This window comes from Cryptomeria japonica, chromosome 1, assembly GCF_030272615.1.
Source record: "Cryptomeria japonica chromosome 1, Sugi_1.0, whole genome shotgun sequence".
Lineage (NCBI taxonomy): Eukaryota > Viridiplantae > Streptophyta > Pinopsida > Cupressales > Cupressaceae > Cryptomeria > Cryptomeria japonica.
This window is the reverse complement of record NC_081405.1, coordinates 512,684,190-512,706,070: the sequence shown is the minus strand read 5'-3', so window position 1 is coordinate 512,706,070 and position 21,881 is coordinate 512,684,190.

Below are 21,881 nucleotides of genomic sequence, written 5' to 3'. Positions count from 1 at the left end.
ACCAAAATTCTTCTACACACACTATCCCAATGTGGCACAAACACCCAAGTGTCTCATACCCAAACTATTATGAAATGCATTACCTAGGTAAAATTAAGTATAGTGTAATAATATCCAAGATAAATAATTATTTACACCAACAACAATACACCAATAGTTAAGTATTTAATAATTTTTGGTAGTAAATGTTATATGAGGAGGGATGATACTAATGGAAATTTTATCGTAGAAGTGATGAAGGCATATTTCTTGGTTATATTCTAATGAAATCAAAGCATATAGATGTTATACCAAGAGATTGTAAAAAATAGCGGAGAGTGTAAATGAGCTAAGCAAAAGTCAAATCAGAATTTATGAGAAGGAACCAGCAGTGTAAATGATTATATCTGAATCGGTAGCACCTTTACCAAAACAAAGAGTTGAACCAGTTACTCTGGCAACATCAGAGAATTCTACAGTAACTATAGAAAAGGAAAGAGAAACAGAGAGTCAGAGGACTCCTAGGTATGTGAGATTGAATCATTCTGAAGATCAAATCATTGAGGATAAGAACAATAGAGTGATGACAAGAAGAATACTGGCAACTAATGAGGTATATTTAATTTCACAAGTTGAACTGGTATCAAGAATTGAGGCATGTAAAGATGAATTTTGGTTAAAAGCTATGAAAGAAGAATTAGATCAGATTGAGAAAATTAACACATGGACTTTGATTGCTTGACCTAAAAATAAAAAAGTCATTGGACCTAAATGGGTTTTTCGGAATAAATTGAATGAGGATGGTAAATTTATAAGCAATAAGGCTAGATTGGTTTGTAAAGGATATTCTCAGAAGGAAGGAATTGATTATGGAGAAGATTTTGCACCACTAGCTAGGATTGAAGCTGTGAGATTATTTCTTGCCTATGCTACTTATAAAAATTACAAGGTTTATCAGATGGATGTTAAATATGTATTCTTCGATGGAGATCTTGATGAGGAAGTTTATATTGAGCAACTTGATGGTTTTTCACTATCATATGATACTAATATGGTTTGTAGGTTAAGGAAAGCTTTATATGGATTGAAACAAGCACCTAGAGCTTGGTATGCAAGGCTGGATAAATATCTTTTGAAGCTTGGTTTTACTAAGGGCAGTGCTAACAGTAATTTATATTATAAAATCACTGATGATAATATACTAATTCTTGAAGTATTTGTTGATGATATTATTTTTGGACGTGAAGATAAATTATGCATAAAATTTTCTAAGAACATGGAGAAATAATTTGAGATGCCTATGATTGGTGAGATGAAATTTTTCTTAGGTTTGCAGATTACTCAGATTGACAAAGGTATTTTTATCTATCAAACTAAATATGCTAAAGAATTGTTGAATAAATTTGGTATGGGAGATTCTAAACCGGTAAGTACACCTATGGTTACAAGTGAGAAATTGACAAGGAAAGATGTTTCTACACCGATAAATCCTACAAGATATAAATCTATGATTGGAGGTCTACTATATTTGACTCAGACTAGGCCTGACATTATGAATGTTATTTGTATTATTTCAAGATTTCAAAGTGATCCTAGAGAAAATCATGAGATGGCGGTGAAAATGATTTTTAGATACTTGCAAGGTACAACAAAATATGGATTATGGTACCCTAAGGATGCTAACTTTACTTTATGTGCATATACATATGTTGATTGGGCTGGAGATGTGTATGACTGGAAAAGTACTTCCAGTGGATCTTTCTTTCTTGGAAATAAGTTGGTTTAATGGATCAGCAAGAAATAGTCATATACTTCTTTATCTATTGTTGAAGCTTAGTATGTTGCTGATGCTACTAATTGTACACAAGTTTTATGGATGAAGCAAATGTTGAAGGATACAAAGGTGGATTGTGAGGCACCGATATTTATTCACTATGATAACTCTACTAGTATTGATATATCAAAGAATCCAGTATTTCATTCCAAGACAAAGCACATATCTATCAAGTATAAATTTTTGAAGGAGAAGGTGAAGACAAATAAATAAACTAGTTTATGTGAATACTAAATAGATTGTAGATATTTTCACTAAACCTTTATCCAAGGAATCATTTGAGTACCTAAGAGATAGATTGGGGGTTTCTACCCCTCCGGAAGAGACTTTATTGATGCGGTTTGGCATCAGTCTGGTATGCATTATTAGAGATACTATTTTTTCTAGGATTGATGTGGGATGCTATTGCTTAGGGGGAGTAGTCAGCTTTGAGATTCAGAGGCTTATGTTTTTGCTTTGATATTTGTGTCAGATTGCTACCATTGATGTCAAAGGGGGAGAGATAGTCATGTGAAAAAGAAATTTAGAACTTTACAAAGATATTATTCAAAGGGAGAGAGACATTGATATTTAGAGCTATATGCAAGAGATTGTTGGCTATCTTCCAAAGGGGAAGACTTGTTTGGTACTTCTTGGTAGTTAGATGTTTTTCACATCAAGTGTTGCCATCAATGCCAAAGAGGGATATTGTTGGCCATTTTGTAGAATTGATTATGTGTTGCATTGATGTTTTGTCATTGATGTCAACACTAGCTATTTGGATGCTTTACTGACACCCTTCTAGTCCCGGTAAGTTGAGTGGTTTTTGGTTAACCTGGATCCGATATGATCTAGTTGACTCCAATATAATCTGGTGATAGAATTGACTTGTTCATAATGCTTATACTCATATTTGGTCTGTTGGTTCCAGTCTGGTGATTACATGCTATCCTACCTGCTATTAAGATTGGTTTCTGGTTCCAATGAGGGTTTCACTGGCAGATCTTTTGGTGGAAATCTTTGAAGCATTGCATAATTGGTGTTGGTACAACTTCTAATAGAGATTTAGGATGTTGTTGGTGATATTATTTGAGACTTGGTGTTTAGAGATCATTGTTGAAGTGTGTGGACCTATACTTGGTCCCAGTTGATCTAGGTTATGGACCAACATTGATGTAACATGTGGATAGGACCTATTGTTGTATTTGTTACTACTTATCAAATTGCCATTAGCTTCTATATTCAATGTCATACTATATATTCTTGTCAGTTAGCATTACCAAATCATGCAGCAGGTACACACAAAGAAGTCGGTATGAACAACCTAGTCGGTTACAGAAGGAAAACAGTCACAAAGCCCAGTATACACCGAGCTGTCTACCGAGTGTTATTTTATGTCTATTGAGCAGTAAAAATAATACACCGAGTTGATATACACTAAGTGAAATGTGTTACCAGATTCATTGAACCTGGACACACATATGAAAACATGTTACAAGATCGAGGCACATAAAACCGTTATCGCATTGGAAATTGCACATATAGATTTTGTATAATTTTGAGGTCTTCTAACTAATGAAATATTTTACATGTTTATTCATTTGAGAAATCATGTTTGTAAGATCGAAGCAATGAATGAGATCACGGACATAAGAAATCTATTTATAGAGCATGAATTTAGGGTTAGAGATATATGTGAATGAGAGAAATGTGTGTGCATATGTGTATGAAGAAAGACTTATGTGATACATGAGAAATCATAGAGTATTATGACTGTTACAAAGGCAGAGAGGTCACTGAGAAGGTTTTTTAGAGAACAGTCAAAGAATAGAGTAAACAGAAGGGTTTACTGAGTTACCAAGGTATGCTATAGGCAAGGTAATCTTATTTTGAGCACATAAAATCTGCTATAGCATTTCAGATGTAAAGTCGCAGATATTTGTAAAATCTTATTGTAATATTTGAAGTTGTAAGAGAAACCTTTAACAGGGTAAAAGACTCTAATCAAGTCTATAAATTGTAAAGCCTCTAACCAGGTGCAACATTCAGATTAATGTTGTAAAATCCTTTAGCAAGGTAGATCTAACAGATCTTGTTACTCCTAATAGGGTAAGCTATCAAATATAGCTAAATATGTAGCTCTAACCAAGCACTCTTTATTATTGCAGTAGTGAAGTTGTGGGTGCCATCCCCACCATAGTTTTTCTCTCTAACCAAGAGTTTCTGCGTAACCAAAATATATGTGTTATGGAGTGAATCATGTATGATTGTTACTTATTTGTTTTAGCTTTATGTTATGTTACAACATTTTTTGGTCTATGCATAACAGTAAAGATATTGTTGATAAAAGGATTTGAAGTACCAATTCACCCCTCTCCTCTCAGTACATTAGCTTTCCATATTAGGCCTAACAATTGGTATCAAAGCTTGAATCTTGGAAAAGGGTTTAACTGCCTAAAGAGAAAGATCTTATTAATGGAAGGCTACAAACAATCTCGAAGGATTGTGTATCTTCAAGAAGAATTGGATCATGCTAATCAAGTGATTGCAGACATGCAAAGGCAAATGCAAAAATCTTTGAAAGTGAGAAGAAGATTATCTGATGATTTGTAGGACTCTCAAGAGTTAGTGGAACAAATTGAGACATCACCTGAGAACAGTATGTCTAAAGAGACTGAAGAAATGATTGGACAATTGAAAGAAAAGAACAAAGCATTGGCCGATCAACTAAAAGCAATGAAAAGAGAACATGAACATTTCAGCACACAGATGACTAAAAATCTTGATGCATTGAGGACAACCGAGGACAAAGTAAGAGATCTAGAAAGAGAGAAACAACAACTTGAAGCTTTAGTATCTGATAAGGATGATGAAATCATAAGGTTGATTAGGATTCAACGAAAGTTGTTAGATCAACTAGGTTATGCACATCATGAAGAAAATCTAAAAGATGATGAGAATCAAGCATTGAAACTTGAAGTATCAAGGTTGAGCAATGAACTTGAAACAGAGAATAAATCCAAGGAAACACTGAAGAAGAGTTATGAAGCATCAAAGATGTTGGATGAGCAATTGAATACAAGACGACCCTACAAAGATGGAGGACTTGGTTACAAAGGAAAAGACTCTACCAAGAAGGGAATCTGCACTACCGAGAGAGGAGAATCATCAAAGCAAGCTAGAATCAGGAAGAACATAAAAAAGAAGAAGCCTATTTGCAACTACTATGGAAATCAAGGTCATACTGCCAACATGTGTCAAATCAGAAAAGGTAAGCAACCGAATGCCACTAAGACCAATGGTTATTGTTACAATTGCAATAAATATGGTCACACATTTAATCAATGTAGGACAAAGTTTGTTAACAATTATCAGAAGGCAAAATTCAAAGGGTTTTGTAAAAACTGCAATAGATATGGACATAGTACCAAGAAGTGTTGGTTTAAGCAAAAGAACCACATGTGGTCTGCACACTGAGCAAGTACTAGAGGTTACCGAACTCACAGAGATCCTTACTGACAATATTCTATAGTACCATGGGATTACAATACAAGGATATGGTGTGAATTTTGTGCAAGATATGGACATATAAGTGCCAACTGCTTTATAAGGTTTGGAATGAACAACTGAAGATCATGGAGAAATCCTGGTATGGCATGTTTTCATTGTCACAAAGTTGGACACTTGGTTGGAGATTGCTGAGATTAACCTAGAGAAGACACTAAGGAAATAAAAGAGAAATTAAAGGTGATTTCGAGAAAGAAGGAAATTGTGTCAAATAAAGAAAGCACCTTACTTACTGAGTTAGGTGCTCCCACTCCAAATTAATCAGTAAAGGTATGAAGGGATTGCATTATCACAAGGTTAAATCTTAAACAGTTCCTATTTTAGTATGTACTGAATTCAAAATCTGCATAGTAAGATGTAGTAGTAAGTTTGAAATTCTATCAAAGTCTTTTGGAGCACTTTATAGGAAATCTGTCAAGTCGGCGAATTCAGGAAGCCTGTCAAGTCAATATATGAAGGAAATTTGGTTACTCAGTTAAAGCGCAAAAAAAAAGAGAAAGAAAGTTAAGTAGAACCGATTGCATTTAATGTCTTTGACCTAACTTGCATAGAGCTCGATAAGGTTTATTATGTACTTAAAGCATTCTTCGAGGTCATTTTCATTTCACCAAGTTTTTGAGAAGTAGAGCAGAGTGAATCAAGGCAATTAAACCATCTTCAAAGTGAAATCTAAGGTATTTACATCGAATCTCATTCAATTGCTAAGCTGGTTTACCGAACTCATTAAGTTGTTATTATTTGTTGAGTGTGAAGTGTCTGTCATTTGTTAAGTTCTCAAACCCTAAGGTTCCTGTGTCAATTTTTATCTGAAATCAAAATGGCACCTAAGATCCAAGACCCCATTGTTGTCAAGAATGTAGAGAAGCCCTCACTAAAATATTCTTTGACTCCCAAAATTGCATCTAAACCAGATGACAAAACTGCCTTTTCACTCATCGTGGATCGAGTCTTGTTAGTCGAGGATGTGAGATTCTTCACCAAATGTCGTGTTGAAGAACTCAGTCATGTTGAGATCAAAGATGCATATGATGAATTGTGCACATATGGTAAAATGGATAGCAAGTATGAGCACATCAAAATCAAGGGATTGACTAAAGCCCTAACCAATCCCCATGTGTTCAAACCCCAGTGGGTCAAGTTTGTACTAAGTCGAGTTCATGATGATTTCATGTGGCTACAAGAGAAACCATTTAAGATAACTAAAGAAATCATTCATCTGATCACTGGTTATCCTATCTATGATCATGCCCGAGCACAAAAAGTGATATCACAGAAGGAATTGATCAGTTTGACTGGAGTAAAATCTGATTGCAGAGGTCTGAAGTTGAACAATGTCACTAATCTTGAACTCAAATTTGCCATTAGAGTAATTGGTTATTGTTTCTTCCAATCAATAAGGGAAAATAGTGTACCCTATGCAGTAGTGGACTTAGCATACAAAATTGTTAAGAAAGGTATGAAAATTGACTTGTGTGAAGTGTTGTTGAAGAACTTGTTTGAAAATCTGAACATAATTAGGAAGCTGAAGAAGAACAACTCGGTAAATACTCCAAAATTTGGATCACTACTTGTATGTATGTTTTTCTACTTTGAGAAGTTTTTTCCAACAGTCAGTAAAGTTGTTTGGGAACTACACCAACCAATCACCCATTAGATCAATGACTTCATCAAGAAGTTAGGTGATAACTTTAATGATATAATGGATGATTACTTCAGCAAGTTCCAAGAGAAAATGCATAACAGGTACCGGATTCCACCCTAGCTAGTAGAAAAATACAAAGATGAAATATGTTTTGAAGTCAACACTGATTACTATTATGTGAATGTTGTGGAACCAAGGACTCAATCTTTGTTAGTTATGGGTTACGAGATTGATTTTGATATCACACAATAGCAAATCGATGCATTTCTGACAATACCAAGGCATACTACCGAGCTGAGGTATGGAACCTATGAACAGGTGAAAGAAAAAGTAAAGATGAGCATTGTAGTACCCAAAGCTACAAGGAAGGCATCAAAGATGATTAAGGCATTAACTGAGAAATTCAGAGAAGAGTCTTCCTCCACACCTATCAAAGGCATTCTAGCCATCACCGAAGAGGAGATAGAAGCCCAAGAAGCAACCATAACACTTAGCACCAAACTGCCTAAGGGAAAAGTGTTGAAGAGAAAGAAACAGGACACTTCAATGGCTCTACCAACAAAGAGACCTAACACAAGGGCATCTGCTGCATCACCGAGTAAGAAACAAAAGACTGTTGCCATTCCTAAGGTAACTAGAACTTACAAGAAATCTACTCGGAGACTCATTTTGCCAAAAGAGTTGAGTGATACCGAATTTGAAGATGCATGTAAATTTTAGATTGTGAAAAGCAAGAAGGTAGATGTACATAGTGTAGAAGCTTTTTGTAATAATCTGAAGGAATATGGTGGATTTGGTGGATTTAGATTTGTTAAATATGAATCTAGATCTGCTAATGAAAAGAGGCAAAATTGAAGAAGCTATCATTTGCACACTTCTAAAATTCTGAGTGGTCCCATTAGAAGTATGTAATTCTACTCCTAAGGAATTATATGCACATATTGAAACTAGATGGCAATATGCCCTAGACTCAGAGAAAAAAATCAGAGAAAGAAGTCTGGAGCATCTCTTTCCTGATATGTCAGTTGATGAAATAAAAGAACATCTGACAAATAGCCAAACATAGTTTACAGTAAAACAAAAGGCTTTGAAATTGATGAATGGCCTATATATAGAAGTGGAGAAGGAAATGAAAGAAAAATGGAAGGGAATCTTTCGAAGAAAGAATGCTGGTGAACAATCTACAGTGGAAATAGTCAATGTCACTGACCAAGAGCCTGATGTCACCGAGCAAGACCCTACTAACACCATTCATATAGATGAATATATCATGGATGCAAAGGCACTTGAACAAGAAATGATAGAAGGCAATGCTTATGCAAAACTTTTCTCTAGTGAATCTATTTTGGAACAAGTTTAGCCTTACCCACTGATCAATCAACCTGCTACAACCAAAGCTCCTCATGAAACAGAAGGCACCAAAGGTCAAAAGTCTATAGCAGAAGGTACTTCACAAGAACAAACCTCTCAAGCACCTTCTAGCATGGAAAATGTTATAGCTGAGACACCAAGCACTGAGACACCGAAGGACACTACCGAGGCTAAAGAAACCAACCAAAGTGTTGTCTCTACCAAGCAACCTACCAAGGGTCCTCAAGCCTCTCAAGCTATTGTAGTGGTTCACCTGGTGAAAGGTAAAGAAAAGAAGTTGAAAAAGCATAGTTTCAAAATAGATTTATTAAAACTGATAGTGTTGCCCAATGTAGACATCTCCAAATTGAAAGGGCAAGCACTCACTAAATTCAGTGAACTGTGCAAAGCAAAGGCTGAACAAGAGAAGCAATTGGCCATACAAAAGAAGAATAAAGTACTTCAGAAGGTAAAGACCTTACTATCAGATATGCTACCTTTAGCTACAATATCAACCGATGCAGCCATCCATATTCAATTGGATGAACTCCTAAATTAGATTGAGACATCGGGAGTAGATGCATCCAAATACTTGAGAAAACTAAAAGACAAGGAGCTAACTGCTAAAATGATAGAGGAAGTACAGAAATCCATTGTTGTTGGCAAGGTAAAACTTGTCAAATTTATTGCTAAGTTGTCCCCTCAACTCAAGCACATTCTTTCATTATTTCAGAAACTCTGCACATTTTCTTTATTCCTTAAGGATATTAAGAATAAAACAAAAGCAATTGAGAAAGAGATCACCGATCTCTCAAATAAGTTGATCCCTAAGCCCAATTTAGTTTTATACTAAGCTACAACGGCTCATGGCTCAACAATTAGAACTGAGGAATGAAGAACACAAGATCAGGATGGACATAATGACACTTCAAACATTATTCCTTCCTCATCTTTCATCCATTCAAGAACAGCTCAACCGAGCCACTTACCTCTCTACTACACAAGAGGGAAGCACTTTAGATGGCTTAATTTCATTATTGGTTGATATTAATGCACATAATTCTTTAATGGATAGTGTAAAGGATGCACTCTCTGTCGCTCTCACTGAAGCCAAGACAAAGTACAAATCCATTTTTGATCAATTGCCACCTCCAAATGGTAACTAAATTTTGATGTTTGTCAAAAAGGGGGAGTATATCATCAGAGTATATATAGCATCAAAGTACATAGGGGGACTGTATAGTATTCAAAGTATCAAACAACTGGAGTGTAGTATACAGGGGGAGTATACCAAGCAAAATGAGCAGAATAAGCAGAGTATCCAAGAGCAGTAAACTAAGTAGTGAACAAAGGAAAGAACAGTGATTATAGAGCATTGATCATCAAGCACACATAATTAGAGTTTTGTACACCATATTGATAAGGGGAGTATGTTTGATTATACTATTTGATTGACTAATGTATATACTGCATGTTTAGTCAAATTTTGTAAAGTATACAAGTTTTTGAATAATGACTTTGAAAGTAGTTTTGTCAAACATCTCAACTAATGTCAAAAGGGGAGATTGTTACTACTTATCAAATTGCTATTAGTTTCTATATTCAAAGTCATACTATATATTCTAGTCGGTTAGCATTACCGAATCATGCAGCCGGTACACACAGAGAAGTCAGTATGAATAGTCTAGTCGGTTACATAAGGAAAACAGTCACAAAGCCCAATATACATCGAGTTGTCTACCGAGTGCTATTTTATGTCTACCAAGTAGTAAAGATAATACACCGAGTGAAACATGTTACTAGATTCATTGAACTTGGACACACATATGAAAACGTGTTACAAGATCGAGGCACATAGAACCATTATTGCATTGGAAATTGCACATATAGATTTTGTATAATTTTGAGGTCATCTAAGCAATGAAATATTTTGCATGTTTATTCATTCAAGAAATCATGTTTGTAAGATCGAAGCAATGAATGAGATCATGGACATAAGAAATCTATTTATACAGCATGAATTTAGGGTTAGAGATATATGTGAATGAGAGAAATGTGTGTGCATATGTGTATGAAGAAAGACTTATGTGATACATGAGAAATCACAAATTATTATGATTGTTACAGAGACACAGAGGTCATTAAGAAGGTTTTTTAGAGAACAATCAAAGAATAGAGTAAACAAAAGGGTTTATCGAGTTACTTTATGAGTTACCGAGGTATGCTATAGGCAAGGTAATCTTATTTTGAGAACATAGAATCTGCTACAGCATTTCAGATGTAAAGTTGCAGATATTTGTAAAATATTATTGTAATATTTGAAGTTGTAAGAGAAACCTTTAACAGGGTAAAAGACTCTAATCAAGTCTATAAATTGTAAAGCCTCTAACCAGGTGCAACATTCAGATTAATGTTGTAAAATCCTTTAGCAAGGTAGATCTAACAGATCTTGTTACTCCTAACAGGGTAAGCTATCAGAAATAGCTAAATATGTAGCTCTAACTGAGCACTCTTTATTATTGCAGTAGTGAAGTTGTGGGTGCCATCCCCACCACAGTTTTTCTCTCTAACCAAGAGTTTCTGCATAACCAAAATATATGTGTTATGGAGTGAATCATGTATGATTGTTACATATTTGTTTTAGCTTTATGTTATGTTATGATAGTTTTTGGTTTATGCATAACAGTAAAGATATTGTTGATAAAAGGATTTGAAGTACTGATTCACCCCTCCCCTCTCAGTACATTAGCTTTCCATATTGGGCCTAACAATATTTTTGGGATGTCTTATGTGTTGGATATTATTTTTTTTTCTCTAAGGCCAACATGGTTTCTAATTATGTAATTGGTATATTGTTTGGTGGTCGTCTTGATTGTTTATGGTCGAGGGTTTGTGTAAATAAAATGTAAGATGTCATTGAAGATCATCATGGTTATTGTAGGAGGACATGGTTAAGGAATGTAATGTGAGAATAATGTAATATCATTCAGGTAGAGGATTTGGTCCATCATTGGAGATTGAATTGGGTTTGTGTAAGAGGATTTAGTCCTTCAGTATTGAGCTTAATCAAAACTGTACTCAGGCATAGGAGATGTTATCTTTTGCAGTTCAACACTTCTCCAGATTGTAGTCTAGATTCATATGTAGTCAGTGAGACTCCTTTTGTGATGAGCAGTGTGCTCTAGGTTGTTGGCCTTCCTGCAATTGCAAACCCCTTCATTGTAAATTCACATACTTACTGCAAAAGTATTATCTGACTGTTACAGGTAGGCTTCCCACCATGGTTTTTCCCTTTACTAGGTTTTCCTTGTACAAATCTATTAGGATAACTAGTGAACAACTAGGAGGGGAGATTAATCTATTGTTAATAGTTATTACATTTAATCCACAATACAACCTTAAATTGGAGCACATAAACATTCAAGTACAATAAATCAAAAATAGATGCTGATAGACATAGATATTGATAAACAATATAACTCAAAAATTAAATAGATAATCGATGCAAAACAATCATACCACATACCACCGTGATTTGTACGTGGAAAACCCAAAAAGGGAAAAACCATATTGGGAAGCTTGTTGGGAAAAAATGGTGTCTCAACCTTGCATTTATGCGAGGTTACTATTTATAGTAAGTTTTCATTTGAGCATGAAATGGTACGAAACTCTCCCTGAAGCTTCTGGTTGGCTAGATAAGCATTTCGGTAAAGTTGCGTCCCAAGGTCACAGCTAGTTTTGAAGATATTAAAGTTTTCATCTTGGAGGGGTGCGATAAAATGTTTAAACTTAATTTTGGGGGCTTTAGAGGCTTCGAAATGCCCTGAAAAGTGGCTGTAACTAGTGCAACAGGTTACAAGGTGATAGAGCACTTCGCAAGCTTTCTGGCGCTTCAAACGGTTCGTCAATCGGACACCCGATTCTCAAGTTATGGCCTCCGGAAGTTTGTACTCCTGAAATAGGAAAAATAATTTGTATCGGATACATAAATGAGCTGTAAAAGGGAGCAACACGTGTTGATGTGTGCTTTAACATGTCATAGGGCACCTAGAAGGGAGATAAGGTCGGCTACACCTTATTGGGTGGTTTTAGCCCATGGTTTTGTAATACCGTTTGACGGTTTCTTGTATTGTATCTCCTATTGATGAGGTGTGTGAGATAGAGGTTGTGTGTAAGAGTCTTATGGCTATTGAGTTGCCTCTGAATCTCTGATTAGTGGTACTCCTATGAAGAGCTTGCTATGCAAGTATGTTGTAATCTATTTTTGATTGCTGAATAAAATATTGAGCTGCTTTTGGAGTGTGGGGTTTTTCTCCTGAAAGGGTTTTCCCCATGTAAATCACTATGTTGTGGTATGAATGCTATTATATCTATTTCTATTTTCTGTAACTATTGTAATGATCTAAAAAAGTTTTGCATTACCCTCCTCTCAAGGTTAGTGTAGGAAGTTGTTTCCGCTACTTAACTTCCTTACAAAGCCTACCCACAGTCAGATGATACTTTTGTATAAAGTATGTGATATAATGAGGGGCCTGCACATGCAAGAAGGGACACTACCTAGAGAATACTACTCACTACAAAAGAGTCTCACTGACTACATAGGTTAAAACCACCTCAATATAAATGGACAATAATCTAATAAAGTGAATTTCTAGAGATGGCATCTACCATGCCTGATTACAATCTTGGTAAAGCTCAATACCTGAGGCCTTTAACCTCTTCCTTAATCCCAATTCAATTAACTATGATCTACCTGATCCTTTACAAATGATATTACAATTCATGACCATGATACACCCCCTTTTTTTCCCACCATGATCTACAATGAGATCTTACATTCATTTATACCAACCCTAAGACCTAAACCAATTAAGTCAGCCACCTAAAATATATTACAATAAGATCATTACATAATTCCATATTACAATGATATGCCATGTCAGCTTAAGATCAAAACAATAATAATAATCTATAAATCCTTCTGAAAAATCCTAGTAATGTGTAGAGTACACATTAGCACGATACCAGTCCATAATGCAGATAGGTACCAAACCTATTTTTCGTCCACCATGCCAAAGAAATGTCTTCAATAAGTTGAAGCAAAATTAAAGAACATCTTAAACATCTTGAAATCCATCTAGAAGCCACACCAAGACCACTTATGCATCCTGTGATGATTCCTCAGTGCAAGCTCTATTGGTAAAGCCTTAAACTAATGTTGGTAGGGGTTTATAAGAGTGTATGATATTATCCAATACCAAGGCAATACGAACTGACTAAAACATGCTCCAAAAGCACACATCACATGTAACCAATCACACTTCATAGATCCAAACATGTCGGAAGTGTCCAACAGATAATCTCTTCTGTCGGTAACAATAGATCTTCTACCACTAACCAAAACTTATATGTCAATAACCATCCGTAACAGTGAGTGTTGACATCAATGACAAAACATCAATGCAACACATAATTAATTCATCCATAATGCCAACAATCTCCCGCTTTGGCATTGATGGCAACACTAGATGTGAAAAATATCTAAGTACCAAGAAGTGCCAAACAAGTCTTCCCTTGTGGAAGACAACCAAAAATCTATGTGAATGATATCTCTATAAAAAACTAAATAAATCTCTCTCCCTAATGTATACAACTCCTTTTTCTTTATTTTCACATCGATATCTCTCCCCCTTTGATATCAATGCCAGAAATATGACAAAAATATCAAAACAATAATTTAAACCTCAAAGTTGACTACTCCCCCTGAGTAGTAGCAGCACTCATCAGTGCCAGAATGAATAATATTTTTGATAATGCATGCTGGACTGATGACAAAACTACATCAATCAAGTCTCTGTTGGAGGGGCAGAAACCCCTAACTTGTCTCTCAAATACTCAAATGATTCCTTAGACAGTGGTTTAGTCAATATATCTGCAATCTATTCTTTAGTGTTCACATAAACCAATTTGAATTCATTTTCTTCTACCTTGTCCTTCAAAAAGTTGTACTTTATTGATATATGCTTAGTCTTAGAGTGAAATACCAGTTATTTAGACATGTCAATAGATACAAAATTATCATAGTAGATAACTACTGATTCACTATAATGTACCCTAATATCCTTCAACATTTGCTTCATCCACAAGACATGAGTTCAATTAGTTGCTGCTGCAACAAACTCAGCTTCTATAGTAGATAAAGAAATGCATCACTCTTTTTTGCTGATCCATGAAACCAATTTCTTTCCAAGAAAGAAAGCTCCACCAGAAGTTCTCTTCCTGACATCAATATCACCTTCCCAATTTGAGTCAGTATATGCACAAAAAGTGAAATCATCATTTTTAGAATACCATAGGCCATGTTTTGTTGTTCCTTGCAAATACCAGAATATTCTCTTTACTACACATTCATTATTTTCTTTAGGATTACTTTAATATCTTGAAACAATTCTTACTAAATTCATAATATCGGGTCTAGTCTGAGTTAGATATAACAGACCACCAATCATAGACTTATACCTTGTCTTATTTACCGGTGTAGAAGTATCCTTGATAGATAATTTCTCACTTGTCACCATAGGAGTAGTGACCGGTTTGAAATTATCAATACCAAACATTTTCAACAATTCCCTTAGATACTTAGTTTGACAGATAAAAATGTCTTTGTGAGTTTGAGTAATTTGCAAACCTAAGAAAAATTTCATCTCACCAATCATTGACATTTTAAATTCATTGTTCATGTTGTTAGCAAATTCCATGCACAATTTATCTTCTCCTCCAAAAATGATATCATCAACAAATACTTCAATAATCATAATATCATCATCAGTGATCTTATAATACAAATTACTATCAGCACTGCCTTTAGTAAAACCAAGTTTCAAATGATATTTATCCAACCTTGCATACCAAGCTCTAGGAGCTTGTTTCAAACCATATAAAAATTTCTTTAATATGAAAACCATATCTTTATCATCTGTTAGTTAAAATCAATCAAATTGCTCAATGTATACTTCTTCCTCAAGGTCACCATTCAAAAATACAGATTTAACATCCATTTGATAAACCTTATAGTTCTTATAAGCTACATAGGCAAGAAATAGTCTAACACCTTCAATTCTAGCTATAGGTGCAAATGTCTCACCATAATCAATTCCTTCCATTTGAGAATATCCTTTTACAAACCAATCTAGCCTTGTTTCTTACAACTTGACCATCCTCATTTAGTTTATTCCTAAAAGCCTATTTAGTTCCAATAACATAATTATTTTTAGGTCAGGGAACTAAAGTCCAAGTTTCATTCTTCTCTATCTAATCTAATTCATCTTCCATAACCTTTAACCAATGTTTATCCTTACAAGCTTCAATAATAGTTGCTAGTTCAATTTGAGAAATAAGACATACCTCTTCATTAGCCAGTTTCCTTCTAGTCATAACTCCCTTGTTCTTATCTCCAATGATTTGATCTTCAAAATGATTAGATCGCACATACCTTGGTTTCTTTTGAACTTCAGGTTCACTACTATGATCATCACTCATAGTTGAATTTTCTGATTGTGTCGGTGTAACTGTCTTAGCTTCCTATACCAGTTGGGGCATTGCCGGCCCAGATATGATCATTTTCACTTTTGGTTCCCTATTGTATGATATAGAATGATTGATTTACTTCTCATCCACTTTCACATTAGCACTCTCAACAATTTTCTATAATCTTTTATTATAACATCTATATGCTTTGCTCTAAATTAAGTATCCAAGAAATATCCCTTCATCATATCTAGGATCAAACTTTCCAATTGAATAATCCCTTTTGATATAGCATTTACTTCTAAAAATTGAAAAACATTTAATAGTAGGTGTATGTCCAAACCATAGTTCATAAGGGGTCTTACCGGTTTCACCTTTGACGTGAACTCTATTGAATGTGTAGACTGTTGTACTCACAACTTCTCTACTAGATATGAGGCAATTTGGCTTCTATCATCATAGATCTTGCTGCATCCAAAATGGTTTTGTTCTTTCTTTCCACTAATCCATTTTGCTGAGGAGTCTTGGGTGCAGATAGTTGTCTCCTGATTCCATTTGTCTCGCAATAACTGTTAAATTTATGAGAAGTTAACTCACCTCCTTGATATGATCTTAGACATTTGATTTTCAATCTAGTTTCAGTTTCAACCTTCACTTTAAAGATCTTGAATTTCTCAAAAGCTTCAGACTTCTCCCTTATAAAAGTCACCCACATCATTCTAGAATAGTCATCAATAATCAACATGAAATACCTATCACCTTGAAAGCTTCTAGTCCTTGCTGGACCACATAAGTTAGTATGAATAAAATCAAGTACATCATTATATTTATCATGTATGCTCTTAAAATAACTTCTAACTTGCATACCCAATTGACATTTCTTATGTACCCGATTATGAGGCTTCATAATCTTAGGTATATCTCTAACTGCCTTAGTTGAATCAATCTTAACAATACAATCAAAATTAACATGACACAACCTCTTATTCCATAACCAACTCTCATCAATATGAGCAATTAAGCATGTCTTATTACTAGTGTTCAATTGGAAGATATTACTTCCTGTCTGAATACTGGTTGCAGTCTCCAAACTAGTCTTATTAATGAATTGCATTTTCTATCTTTAAACTGAAGTTGGAAACCCTTATCAACCAATTGACCAACACTCAAAATATTATGCTTTAAACCTTCTACATAATAGACATTATCAGTAGTATGCTTGCCATCCAAAGAAATAATACCTCTACCTTTGATCATACATGCCTTCTTATCTCCAAATCTGACTTGACTACCATTGTATTCTTGCAGGGATGGAAATTTCCTTTTATCTCTAGTCATATGATGTGAGCATCCACTATCAATTACCCATTCATCCTTATCTTCAACTTTTGTTTCTAGAGCCTTTTCTTCATTCTTGATATCTAGTTTTGGTTCATCTTCCTTCAAAGCATACAACACCCATTCCTTTCCATTATCGAATCCACTAGAAAAGTCTTCTATCGATTCATCTCTAGAGTCATCAATTACTCCTTCCCCTTCTACTATGTAGCATTGTTTACTTTTCTTGAATCTATATCTGTTCTGGTTAGGCTTAAAAGATTTCTTAACTCTTTCCTCAAACCTTGCATTCCTTTCAGGACATATAGATGCAAAATGACCAATCTTATTACATGCAAAACATTTAAAAGGTGATTTTCCTCCATACTTACTTCTAGTTGGTCCTTTAGGTACTCTTGTAGCAAATATGGCTTCAAGTTGCTCAAGTTATTCATCTTCTTTCCTCATGTCTTCCAATTCTTTTTCATATAAGGCTTTCCAATCACTTTTGCCAGTAGATTATGATGATGATGATGCATGAAAAGAAGGTTTAGGCTTTACAGCTCTAGAAGATCCAAATTCTTCAAGCTCAAAAGCAGATAATTTCCCAATCAAAATGTCTCTGTTAACTGAAGTGTTTGTCATTGTTCTTAACTCATTAATTTTAGTTGCCTTCATCTTGTAAGAAGGTGGAAGGGCTCTCAAGACTTTGGAAACTATTTCATCTTCACTTAGAAATCCTCCACAACATTTAATTCCCATTACAATCTCATTTACTCTTTCCATAAATATCGCAATTCTCTCATTATTTTCTAGTTTCAAGTTTTCATATCTTACCCGGTAACCATCAAGTTTAACAATTTTGACAATAGGTTCACCTTCATTCAGAGTTTGCAATTTGTCCCACATAACCTTTGTCGATGATTTATCAATCAATCTCCTGATTTGCTGATTAGTAAGTGCACACAAGAGGGCTTCTCTGGCTCTGTAATCATTTTCAATATTCTTATCCAAGTCTACAGGAGCAGGATTGCTAGATGTCGGATCATAGGGTGTGCATCATTTCCCAATGATCTCCCAAATATCCTTGCCAAGACATCTAAGATGAGTCTCCATTTGAATTTTCCATATGCCATAATCTGTTCCATCTAGCTTAGGGATTTCTCTTCTAAAGTTAGTTGCCGGTGGATTAGAAGTGTTAGTTGCCATAGGATCTACGTCAAGTGGTTAAGATTCTACAAAAGAGGACCAAAGCTCTGATACCAATTGTCAGTATAACCGGTGAACAACTGAGAAGGGGGGTGAATCAGTTGTTAATAGTTATAACATTTGTAGATGTATAAAAATGACCACTTTCCTAAGTGAATATTTAATATTCATTTTTAATCTCATTCCTCTATTTAATTAAATTATGTTTAATTAAATTATTCACATTCATCTATTTGATTAAATGAATTACACAATTTATTTAATTAAGTTCACCTAAACCTTTTCTAGCTTTTAATTAAATTAAATTGATCCTTGCAAATAAATAAATCTTATTTATTTATTTAAATCCCCCACTTGTATTTTAGTCAAAATAAAGTAATTTATTTTAATTAAAATTCCCCTCCATCCACTTGCATTCTCCTACATCTCCCACTTGCTTCCCTAAATCCCCTTCTAGATTATTCTAATCACTTCTAATTTAGCCTAACCCATCTCCTAAATATTGTCACATCCCTAAGCTGTTGGTATTATGGATGTGTTGTATTATTTTTGTCATTGATGTCAACACTTATCCTTCTGGATATCTTTGGTTATGTTGAACTGACACATTGTGTTTACCGACAAGTTTAGTGACTTATGCACAGTCACCGGTATATTGTTCACCGATAGGTTATACTATTCATCGGCACTAAGGATGACTTGTTATCATCTAAAGATCACTTGATTATATCAAAGACATGGTTTGGATACCTTGTTAATGGTCTAATCGGGTTGCCATATTTGCTGTTATTGACAAATTGGTCTAGGTTATGGATTGGTATGCATTATCTATTGCAGATCAGCATGGTACATTATGGAAATGATTTATTGATTCAATATTGTTGTAAATGTACTGAGCCGATATTATGCATCACATCTTCACTTATTTGTAATTGATTTTAGTGGAATATTCTTAGTGATCCAACCTACACATTTGGTCTTAGGTTTTCTATATATGTAAGATCTCAATTGATGAGATATAGGACACATGGTATATGGTATGTACGGTTATGGTATTATAACATGGTATGTGCAAATATTGAAGATCATATGAGAAGACCATAGAGAAGGTTCAAGGAAGGTTTTAAGGTGATTATCAAAGCTTAACCAGTATTGAATCCAACATTGGAGATGCTATTTTGAGGAGTACATTATTTTAGGATTTAACTATCCTACTGTAGTCATTGTGACTCCCATTTGAGCAGTGTGCTCTAGGCGGTTGGCCTTTTTGCATGTGTAGACCCATTTGTATACACATACTATCTGCAGTAGTATCATCTAATTGTGGGTAAGGTTTTCCACTGTGGTTTTTCCCCTTACAGAGTTTCCACATTAAAATCTCTATGTTATGTGTTGTGGATGTTGTTTCTCTTTCTTTTTCATGCATTAAGTTTCATCGGTATTGATATTAACTATTAATCTGTTAAGTGGCATTAAGTTTTGTTTACCAGTATTAAGTATCAAGTTTGATTAAGTTGTATATGAGTTAAAATTCATAGACAATTGATTCACCCCCCTCTTAGTTGCCCTCTAGGTCCTAACAATTAGTACCAGAGCCAAGTCCTCTTTTTTGCAGAAGCCTAACAGCTTGAGGAGATCCTATGACAACAAACATTTTCAAGAAGGACAGCCTGAAACTTGATGGAAATAACTATGGTATATGGAAGATCAAAATGGAGACATATCTAAATTGCATTTGAAGAGACACATGGAAGTTACAAATAATGGCTATGTTGGTCCTACATCGAATCAACCTAATCCACCAACATTGGGTAAAGATCAAGAAAATGATTGCAAAGCAAGAGAAGAACTTTTGAGCGCATTATCAAATCAACAAATCATGAGATTATCAGACTAATCTACTACTAAAGCTATTTGCGATAAATTGGAGACACTGAATGAAGGAGATACCACTATCAAAATTGCAAAAATGAAATGTTTCCAGGTCAAGTATGAAAATTTGAAAATTGAAGAAAATGAAAGAATTTTTGCTTTTATGGAAAGAGTTAATGAAATTGTTCTAGGAATACAATGTTGTGGAGGATCCTTAAGTGAAGATGAAATTGTTTCTAAAGTCTTAAGAGAATTACCACCAGCATATGAAATGAAAGTAGCTACTATTAATGTGTTGAGAACAATGCCTAATACATCAGTATCTAGAGATACCTTGGTTGGAAAATTTTTAGCATTTGAGCTTGAGGAATTTGGTCATGTTGCCACAATTAAGACAAATTTAGCCTTCACAACATCATCATCTAAAAAATCTGATTGGAAAGCACTTTATGCAAGAGAACTTGAAGATATCAGAAGGGAAAATGAAGAACTAGAAGAACTTGAAGCACTATTTGCTAGGAAAATGCGTAAAGGTCCAGTTGGAAGCAAGTATGAAGGTAAAGCACCATTTAAATGTTTTAATTGCAATAAAGTTGGTCATATGGCATCTAGATGTCCTGACAGACATGCAAGATTGAGAGAGGAAGCTAAAAGAACATATAAGCCTAACCCTGAATATCAGAGATACAAATTTAAGAACATAGACAAATCATGTTACTATGCTGATGAAGGAGTTACTAATGATTTTGATGAAGAATCGATAGACAATGGATGGGATTTTTTTGCAATCAAAGAAGATTAACCGACACCTACTGTTCCATCAGTAGAGTAGGCCCTGGCAGCTAAAATTGAAGAAAAGAATGAATGGATCATAGATTTCATATGTTCACATCATATGACTGGTGATGAAAGTAAATTCTTATTCTTTCAAGAATATAGTGGAGGTCTAGTAAGATTTGGGGATGATAAAGCTTGTTTAATCAAAGAAAAAGGCACTATATCTTTGGATGGTAAGCACAATACTAACAATGTTTATTATGTTGAAGGTTTAAAGCATAATATTTTGAGTGTTGATCAATTAGTTGAAAAGGGATTTCAGTTACAATTCAAGAATGATAAATGCAAAATCATGAACATAACTGGATTGGAGATTGCAACTAGTAATTATACTAAAGGTAATATCTTTCATTTGAACAACAATGATAAGACATGCTTGATGCATATATTGATGAAAGTTGGTAATGGCATAAGAGACTTTGTCATGTAAATTTTGATTGCATTGTAAAGATCAGTTCAACTAAGGCAATAAGGGATTTACCTAAGATTGTGAAACCTCATAATCCGATATTTAAGGAATGTCAAATGAGAAAGCAAGTTAGAACAACTTTTAAGAGTATTTCTGAGAAATCCAATAATGTTCTTGATTTAATACATACTGACTTGTGTGGTCTGGCAAGAACAAGAAGTATATGGGGAGATAAATACTTTATTCTAATTATTGATGACTATTCTAGAATGTGTTGGGTTACTTTTCTTATGGAGAAACTAGAAGCTTTTGGAAAATTCAAACTATTCAAGGCAATGGTAGAGAATGAAACCGGTAGG